Consider the following 10,425-nt stretch of genomic DNA (forward strand, 5'->3'; position numbering starts at 1 on the left):
GGGGGCTCCCGAGCTGGACGCAGCCCTCCAGGTGGGGTCTCGAGGGCAGAGCAGAGGGGCAGAACCACCTCCCTCGCCCTGCTGGTCCCACAGCTCTCGATGCAGCCCAGGACACAGTTGGCCTTCTGAGCCACAACCATGTAAGGATTCTGCATCCTCTACTGAATTACATGATTGTTTTCCATGAAAATCAAAGCAAACTGATGTGCAGGCACCTGCTGCAGCCCAGAAGGAATGCTTTGAGCCAGACTAGGAGGAAACAACCCCAATTCCCACGTTTGAGGTTTAAAAGGTGACACGTCATTCCCACGGCTACGTACCGCGCTGCCACGCGCCTCTGGGAGCCACAGTCCTAACTAGGAACAGGTTATGGATGCATGTTACCCTTTTGCTAAAAAATAAACATGTCGTCACCTCTTTCTGTCCAAAGACGCGGCAGTTTTTGTTGGGGGGGTGGGTCTTAGAGATCCATGCTGTGCTGATGCCAAATACTGTGGTAAATGCTAAAAGAGTGGCTTAAAATCAACCAGTGCCACGACTCTGAGCATTCCCAGGGGAGGAAAGAGACCTTGCTCCTGACAGAGCAACAGGAACATCCTTGGCCTTCGCCTTTGTTGTCCTAGCACCAGAACAGAAGAATTACCCAATTTCCTCTGAATTTGATCAGGAGCCAGGCAGGCCCCCGAGAACAGGGCTGCACGCAACCAGGCTGCCACAGCCAAGGCTGCAGTGTCCTTCTCCACACAGAACGTGATGCTGGGGGCTGGGCCAGGGGGCTCTGGTCACGTATCTCCTTGCTGTGACATCCCCTTGGCCGTCAATAAATCTCCACGTACCTGGAAAGAGGACAAGGGCTCCCCCTCCAAGATGAGCTCCTGTTTGCTTCAGGAGTCAGTTGCTCAATACTTGGTTTTTTTCTCCTTGCTGCTCCAAAGAGCTCTCCAGTGCCTCATTTGCAGCAAACCATCCCTCAGGGGAATAAGCTGAAGATTAAGGTCACGAAACGTAGACATAACATTTAGTGTTCCATGAACGGAATAAGAAAATGCTCCCGATTTCTAGGAAGAAAATGCCTCTAAAAGAAACCATCCCCCATTTCCAGAAACATCCTCTAGATATTCCCAGGAGGTTTGTTAAAGGAAAGAATGAACTTCTCTTCAAGGAACTGGTCCCAAACTAAACCAGAAGGTACAGCTGGTACCTCACAGCCGTTTGTGACCCGGACGGAACACTGGGCTATAAGTACTTTATAAAGCCCCTTAGGATTTATGAGGATATCTCTGTGTGGGTAGGCAAGAATCTATTCTGATGGAAAGAAGCCAAACCCAAAAAATGTATGAAAGCGGCATGAGATGTCTTCTACCATGTAGTTGCTGTCAGGAAAAACAAAAAGCGAGCAGGAGTGCACCTCTGCTTCCAGCCTGCCCTGCCTGCTCCCATCTCCCCAGAACGGATTACGTACATACAGCAGATCATCGTCAGCTTTACTGCCTCTCTCTCCTTTGCTCAGACAAAAACGCGGTTGTTTTGGCATGGCTTTGTAGAAAAAGGCATTAATAAATTTACTCCTGAGCAGATCATCTCACTGGTTTGACTCGTAGCATCCCCTCAGCAAACTTCTGCCAGTGTTTGAGGCAACAGTTGAGCCCCAGCTCTACATTCCAGGAGACTGTGTCAGAACCTACACAAGCTGCAGACTAAACCACAGCCTAACACTCTGATGACCAAAACACACAAGAAAGGAAGAAAATCACACTATGAGCATCTGCCTGGCCTCGTATTTGTACGATTACTGAGCAACACTTAGCCTGGGAGTGAAGCTGGGCAGAGCACACAGCTGGTCCTCCCCCTCCTCCTCCTCCAGTGCTGAAGCAGAAACACCAGACGCAGCAACTCTTCCGGATTGACCTAAAGTATCTCGGAGAACAATTAAACAAAGGTGCAGATGTTTAAGTGCGTTGCTGAACAGCACTTCCAATGAGCTTCTTCAACGGCAAGAGCTATTTAAGGCCGTTTGCAAGTCCCTAAACAGCAGATTAGAATTGGTTTTGTGGAAAATGATGTCGTTAGCAGTTATTGCTCTGCTCCCTATCCTCCCCTAGTGTGAAGTTTTGCTGTCACACATCACGTGGGACTATCATTAGAGAAGTGGTTTCCGTGGCTTCTAAGTTCTTTCATGTCAAGGCTGAAGCCAATAGTGGAACTGCAAACGTTCAAGGTTATCAACCGCAACGAACCTTTCCTGAACTAAGTTTATCAGAAAAGATGGGGAGAGTTACGCTCCAGCTTCAGCTACATTTTAATGGAGTCTGAACACCTAATTTCCTTCAGAACAATTTGAAAATGCCATCTCGAAAGAGTTTTTCAGTTAGTTTGCTTTCCTTTCCCCAGTGATTCATTCTCCTTCACGTAATTGTATGAATTGAACTTACAGTGTCTCAGATCCTTATCTTCTCCAAGTCAGTAAGAGCTGCACCACTTCATTTCCACAGCCTCCCTGAACTGTCTTTGAGAATTTATATAGGAGACTGACCCAAATGGACAGAGACTGGGAGAAAAGCAGCACCATAAAAACACATTACAAACCACACGCAAGCGCGTGTTGTTTCTTGCCAGTCCTTTTCTATTCTCCTCTGTTTCTTTCTCACCTTTTTAAAATTTTGACAAAACCTCATTTATTTTATTCTTCCTGGGACGAACCACTGCCTGTTTTTTGTTCCGTCAAGATCTAAGGTGATCTTTGGCTATCAGGTGGAAACAAACAGCTAAATAAATAAAAACCATTATCCATAACCCATTCATGCCAGTAGCCTATTTCATCAATGTAATTACAATAAAAATTCATACTCTCAGCAAAAAAAACCACTCTATAACAACATTCTGAATGTAAAGGTTGCGTGAACGTTTTCTTTTTTTACATCATTCCCTAATTCTGTTCATTGCCCCATTCCCTGTGTTGGATCCAAAATGCATTTTGACTATTGGACAGCTACTGCACGTTGATTCCCTGTCAAAGCCGGCACGTAATTCTACTTCCAAGTGAGCCTGGCAGTGTGAGGCTGAAGGCACAGCTCCGTCCTTCCTCACTTTGTCGTGGTAAAGAGGACTGGGACCTTGTTTCTGTTCAAGATCCGCAGCAAGACAAACACTCTAGTTATCCCGGCACCGAGACCATGACCTTGGATCAATAAAGGCCAGGAGCCTTTTTCTCCTCTGACACACTGGAAACAGAGCAGCCTGGCAAATCTCTCGCTTGATTCTGCGCTCACACTTATGCACTAAGCAAACACAGGCTTAATAGCACAGGTCAAATGATCATCACAGACAAAACACAGACTTTGACTGCTTTGCCTGCAGCAAATCATCACAAAGCTATTTAATAATTCAAATTATATGCAAACCAAGACTACTCTAGTATTTAATATCAAGTTTTCTTATCTCTGTAGTGAAATCTGCATAGAAACTACCAGCACCGGGTGGCAGAAGCCACTGAATACATGCTATTGAAGGGTTAATAATATTTCAGGTCTCTTCACCTAAAGAGCCTTAATATCCTCCAACACCTTTAAGCTGAAGTGTTTCTTTACTTTCTTCTGCTGTACGTACTTTTCCGTGACCCCGAAGGCAAGCACGCCAGCCTCATGCCCTTCTGAAGCTCCTAAAGCACGACCATTTCCAGTTTGCAGAGCACAAGCTGATTCAGACCCTCACATCTTCTAGAAACCATTTCCATTCTTCTTTTGAGGAGAGACAGGCAAGACCTCCAAGGTCTTACTTCCTCAAAGAGAAGAGCTTCTTCATTTTCTTATCCCTTAATGTTCTGAGTGGGGAAAAATAGTTTGCACATAAAATCATTAATCTTAATATTTTTCAAATAGTTCTGTGTGATTGTTCTAACCTCTGCCATGAATGAAAGCAATAGCTGTCAAGAAACAGAAGGGCAAATAAATCCTCAACAAGTCATCCAGAAGTCTGGAAAACCTCCAGCCTCTCCATCTTCAGCAAGTGCATACGTGCCCCTTATTTCCTCCAACTACATTGAGCTAAAGAGATTTCTTACCGTTTCATTTGAACAGCTAACTGATTGGGAGACGGCGGGCACGAGCTCACGGTGTTAACGACCTGAGGTTCTGCCGGTGAAGAACCACGGCTGTCTCCTCACGCCTCCCTCTCCCTTTCGCAGAAAAAAGAATCTCCCAAGCACACGACACATACAGGCTCAGAGCGGATGAAAAGAGGAGTCAAGCTGCTATTAGGGAGAAAGGTTGCATCATGTTATGAAAACTTAGTGTCAATTTTCAGATTGATTAAATGTAGGAAAGGATCAATAACACAGTGACACGGAAAAATGGCAACGCTTTTGCTTAAGCATCTCGGACGACGGTCCCTGTGGATGCAAAGTGATCGCATCAGCCCTCCCTTGCGCTTGAAATCCCCAAGCAGGCTCTGCTGCGCCCTCTTTTTCACACCTCAGGTATAAAACACTAGGAGGGGTGACGAGCACTTTGGGGGCTTTTCCCCTCCCTCTCTGCAGGTGCCCTTGGCAGTGACCCACAGCCCCCGGCTCCGGCTGCGAGGATGCCGGGCAAGACACACTTGGCTCTGGGGGCAACGGGGGCTGAAGGAAGAGCTGTCACTCGGGAGGAGACCTTGCAGGAGCACCAGGCTTCACCTTCCGCTCATCTGCCCTGTGCCCACAGCTCTACCTCCTTCTCGTTGGAGCCGTGTCATTGAAAGTATCCAGGCCTGACCAGGACACATCCAGAAACCCAGAATTTCCCACATTCTTTGATATTTTGTTTCAGTTATTAATCCTTCTACCATTAGAGCTTGTGTCTTGGTTCAATTAAAGCAGCTTTAGCTGCAGCCACTCTGTACATACTGATTTATACTTTTCTCCCCTCCCTTAAAGAGCCCTTTAGCATCCAGCACTCTCCTACGCAAACACACACGGCAGTCGAACCACATCCTGATCTGCTGCTCAAATGAGAGAGACTGTGTCCTTCAGCAGCTCTGCTTCCCGAGCGCTCACCTCTTTCTTTTCAGTCTCTCCAGAGAAGCAGCTGGCACACAGACAAAAAGACAAAGCTGATTTCAGTTGTTTTCTGCTGCGGATTTGCCACATCTATGCAGACAGAGTTTTGGGAGAAAACGTCTTTTCACCGCAAGGCTTCTACAACATGACACGCTCTGCAGCAAACCAATTACTGCTGACCGGGGTTGGGTAATGCCAGCCCAGCTGGGCAATACACGAGGGAAACAATCTCCTTGTTTATCCACCAGTGAACATACAAACAGGAGGATATTTCTTCCCGATTCGTTTAGCATTCAAGAATAATGTGACCACTGATGAGATAACAGCATTTCCTGTAGATAAACTCTGAATGAGCAGAAACTACTTCTCTAAACAGCGCAATTGTTTGAAGGTTCAGTACATGCCACATTTATTAGAGGTGAGATCAAAAGGAAAATTAAATACGGATACAGGCTCGGGTCTTGACACTTGCCTAAGGACAACTGCCCGTAGAGAGTACAAGGGGAGGAAGACACATTTCTGTGGCTGAGGTACCTCATGAAGAGCACTTGCGCCGGTGGCTTGGCATGCCACGGCCAGGGCTATGAAGAAATGAAACAACAAAAAGCTATCAAAACTGCGTTTACTGATCCTGTGGTCCTGGAATTTGTCACACGTGAGGATTAGGGGGCATCTCAGAACCAACCACTGGCCTAATTCCTGCCCTCCTGCATTCACAGCCAACGGATCTCGCGCACTTGGAAGTTTTTCAAGGCCCAATCGTGCATTAGTATCATTTAATATAAACCAAAACATAACGTTCTATATGGTATCGCTCCCAGGCATCGTGATACATCTGAAAAATAGAACATTGGGGAAAAACTGCTACAAAATGCTGTGTATTTGATACAAGGAACTTCAGAGACAAAAGCAGTCACAGAAAAAGAACCGTGGGTGACAGTGAACAGAGAAAACCAGCGCGAGCTCTCAGGAGGATGTTAAATTTCAGCAGCCCCTATCTCTCCCTGCATATGTACCTCTGCAGGAGTCCTCTGCAGTTTTGAGCAAAAATACATAAGCCACTCTGACCCTCTCCCTTGTAAAGAAAAGCAATCAAAACAAGCAAAGGAGTGGTGAGCTTGAACAGAAAGAAAGGCGAAGGAAAGGGCCAAAGACATTCAAGAAGAGATGAAGACACTTTGACGAAGTCAGGGCCAGAATCCTGTCTGCCTTCTCGCACAGCAGCAGGCATCATTTTCAGCCACTCCTTCTTGGATCAGGTTCAAAGAAGAGCGAGTCAGCAATGCTTCAAGAAACTTTAGAAAGGCATAAAATCTGAATTAGAAAGTACAAATGCCAGTGTCGTTGGGGAAGCAGCTTCAGTCACGTGCGTGGTGAGGTTTTAATAAATCTCATTTGTAATTTCAACTTCCCTAAGTTTTCCCACAGTTCACACTTGTATTAAGACAAATTTACTGTGACAAACCCACGGCGGAGCGGGCTGCACACCTGTACAGGCAGAATCCCAACACGTTTGTTACGAATTAAACAAACACCCACCAAAGCGTAAAATCAGGCTGATGCCAGTCCGACTGTGACAGCTCCTACCCTAATATGGCACCTCATTAGAATTAGCAACTGTGCAATTAACTCCTTACTCATACACAATTTGCACTGTGACAAAGGACAATTTTGCTTAAATAAAGATTTCAGTGTTTGACTTGCAAGTTGTACATGTCATGAAAACATGGTTGGATGACTGATGAGGTTCTTTCTGCTTTAATTGCAATTCTACCCAGGGAGACAGCGTTCTTCCATGCAAAATAGCAATAAATCACACATACGTACTCCTGTCATGAGAAGTAGGAGGAGAAGTGCTCTCAGTACTACAACACTGGTTTGACGTCACGTATTTTTCTTCCTCTCCTCCGTTGCGTGTGCCACTTACACTGTGACAGAACAGAGGAGAAAAATGGAGAAAGTTAGCGTCTTTGCTCATTAAACAGCACTTGCAGAAATAAGACTGGCAGCATTAGCCACCAGCTGGTCTACAGAAATTAATAAGCACTAATTCCTTCACTTCTGTAGACTTATTCATCCGTCTTTTTTTTTTTTCACATAACGACTGAGACCTAGGTGAGTCTCCTTCTCTGGAAACTTTAACACCTGCCGGGACGCAAGCCCATGTGATGTGCTCTGGGCAATTCTGCTTTAGCAGGGGGTTGGACTAGAGGATCTCTGGAGGTCCCTTCCATCTCCAGCAGTTCCGTGATCCCGTGACACAGCCCTGGCTTTGCCATACGCGCTGACGGAAGCGGTCCAGGCCCTGCAGGGCTCCTGCCTCCCCTTTCAGATCCAGCTGAGGAGGGAAATAACGGCATGGTCACAGCACCAGGACAGGCAGGATGCTGCATGGATCCCAGGCCGATTCTCCCACAGCCAAGTTACTCGTTCCTGTAATCTATAAAGTGTTTTAGAAACGCCGAGAGCCATATTTCTCTGTGAAGCCCTGGCAGAACTACTTCCAGGGGCTCTCTAACATTTTGTAAAGACATCCGCGGCCATTACTCACACATCTTCCACAAAATTCCTTTCCTTTTCAATCTCTCTCCAGAGGGAAAAAACATTCCCTTTGTCACAGCCTTTTTGAACAGCTACAGAGGTCTCTCCTTTCAGCTAAATCGATGCAGAAGGAAAGTCTCTCCACGTCCTGTGACACTCTCCCGGTTGTCGTCTTCAGTCCATTCTCTCACTTTATTTCAGCCCATCGGACCATCCGCAGTCTCGGAGCTACAACGTTCAGAAGAGGCTCAGGCAGATTTCCTGCTCAGTGCACCATTATTTGTGCGGAGCAACGACACTTCTACACTTTATGGGACACGTGCTGCAGAATACAGCAGTATCCATGATCCACCATGTGTATTTTTTATCTAGAATATATATAGCTTAGCACTACATACACACACCACACACAGCACCGTATATTTAGACTACACATGGAACACGGTGCTACAGAATATGCGATCACAATATAAATCATGAAAGTATCGTTTCTTATGAACAGCTTGGGCAAAGATAAATCAGTCACCAAAGGAGAGAGACATCCCAGGAGAAAAGCTGATGGCGTGGTGCCTTCAAATGTTTAATGAGCAACGTGGAAGAAAATTCACAATCTGAGAAGACAACTCCTCACATACATATCTATATCTATATCTATATCTATATCTATATGCCTATATCTGTATCTATATCTATATCTATATATCTATGCCTATATCTATACCTGTATCTATGCCTATATCTATATCTATACCTGTATCTATGCCTATATCTATATCTATATCTGTATCTATGCCTATATCTATATCTATATCTGTATCTATATATCTAGGCCTGTTATCTATATCTATGCCTATATATCTATGCCTATATCTATACGTGTCTATGTTTATGTCTATGTGTGTACACACACGATCACACAGACAAAAATTCAAAACCACACTGCTGCTTCTATACAAGCTTTCTGTGCAATATTTTGATCGAATTTTCTATTGAGTAACATCTAAAAATCACAAAAAGAACCAAGCATTATTGTATTGAGTTGGCGCTTTAAAAAAAAAAAGAAAAAGCCAGAATGTATAAATATCATTAAGCTTCAGTGCCCTAGGTACAAAATGACTTTTTGTGAAAAAAATCCATTACAATTACACAGGAAAATAAGCAACAGAAATGTGCCTACACTGGAACCGAGACAAACAATAGACTTTAAAGGTCCCTTCCATCTCAAAGCATTCTTTGAGTCTATGATAATAGACAGGATCTTACTTAACTGAAAAATCACATCAGCAATTAACACCTCCTGGAGCTAAATGACTGGTAAACCCCCCAGCTGAAGGGAGTCATAAAGTTTCATTATACCCTTCACAGAGACATTTATCTACACTATGAATTAAAAATATTTTCATCTCCATTTATACACACACCCCGACGATAAGATTTTTTTAACTGACCAAGATATGAAGCCAGAACATTTTGATCATGACGGAACTTCAAGGAAATTTTGCGATCTGGTGGATTTCTTGCATCTCAGAAAGTCAGAGCAATAACTCAAGGTGCTGTCAGCGGCACCTGGCTCCCAAAACACCGGGTGTAATTCAAGGGCACTCTAGGCCCAACGAGCTGGAATTTTGATTTGTAAAGCTGTCCGCTATCTCGGCCGCAGCCTCGCACAAATCAGCCCTTGCCATTTCCAGGAAAATGTCATTTTAGAGATACAGAAAAAATATTCGCTGGAGGCTAGGTTAAGGCTGCCTGGAATGGCATTTGTGCACAGACGTGCAGGCAAAGCAAAGCAAAAACCTGTATCCAACGTGCTGGAGCAGATCCACTTGGATCTCGGCAGATCTCCCTTCCACAGCATCCCTGTCCTCTGCAGCACCTTCTTCTTCTTACCTTTCCACTGCTCATCGAGAAAAGAAAAACCAGGCTGCTTTTGGCTACTGAAAATATTAACGCTACGAGAAAGTGAATTACAAATGTGCCAGATGGCAAATAACTCCTAATCCAATAACTCCTAATTCAATAATTGCAACCAGAAAGGAGGCGATGAGTCTAAACTTAACCCGGCTGAGAGAAAGGGGGTAGCCGAACGCTTCCTGCAGCCCAGTGAGTCGGGATATTCAATATTGTCCTGGATCGTGGGCCCACGTCCCCATGGAGAGAGGGTCTTGCCAGTGACAGAGGCTCTGGCTCACTCTTGAGCCACTCCAGATCTCAACTTTTTTTAAAAAGTCCGGTTTTGGTGAAATGCTATGCTCCTGTTCGGAATATAAAGAATAAGCTTTCATTCTGTGTGCAATCCGGGCTGCCGCAGGCATTAATACACAAAATTAATACGCACCTGGGAGTACATTTGAGTTTATACCAAATTTATAGTGGCAAACGTCTATCAGCTCGTGTATGAGGTGGATAGGACTCAACTTTAATGTTGTTTCGTAGATCACCTTTCTACGGTTTTTAGGTCACTCTAATACAGAATCAGTCTTTACCTTTTCAATAAATACAAAACAATACAGAGTTTTATGTCCAATTATCCGTTGCTTGGCATCCACCCCCAGGGAAGAGTCTCAGCGAAAGAGCATCTGTTGTCACTAGAACCATCACCGTCAGGAAGAATTCAACAAAACACCCGTTGCTGTTTAATGGCAAAACACCCCCATTTTCTTTATGTTTTCTCCCACCCGGGCAGGCAACGCCACAGATTCATCAAATCACAGACTGGTTTGGGTTGGAAGGGACCTCCGAGACCATTTAGTTCCAAGCCCCTGCCATGGCAGGGGCATCTCCCCCAAGCCCCGGTTGCTCAAGGCGCCGTCTACCCTGGCCTTAAACACTTCCCGGGACGGAGCATC

The sequence above is a fragment of the Apaloderma vittatum genome, unplaced genomic scaffold (assembly GCF_000703405.1).
Source record: "Apaloderma vittatum isolate BGI_N311 unplaced genomic scaffold, ASM70340v1 scaffold5815, whole genome shotgun sequence".
Taxonomy (NCBI): Eukaryota; Metazoa; Chordata; class Aves; order Trogoniformes; family Trogonidae; genus Apaloderma; species Apaloderma vittatum.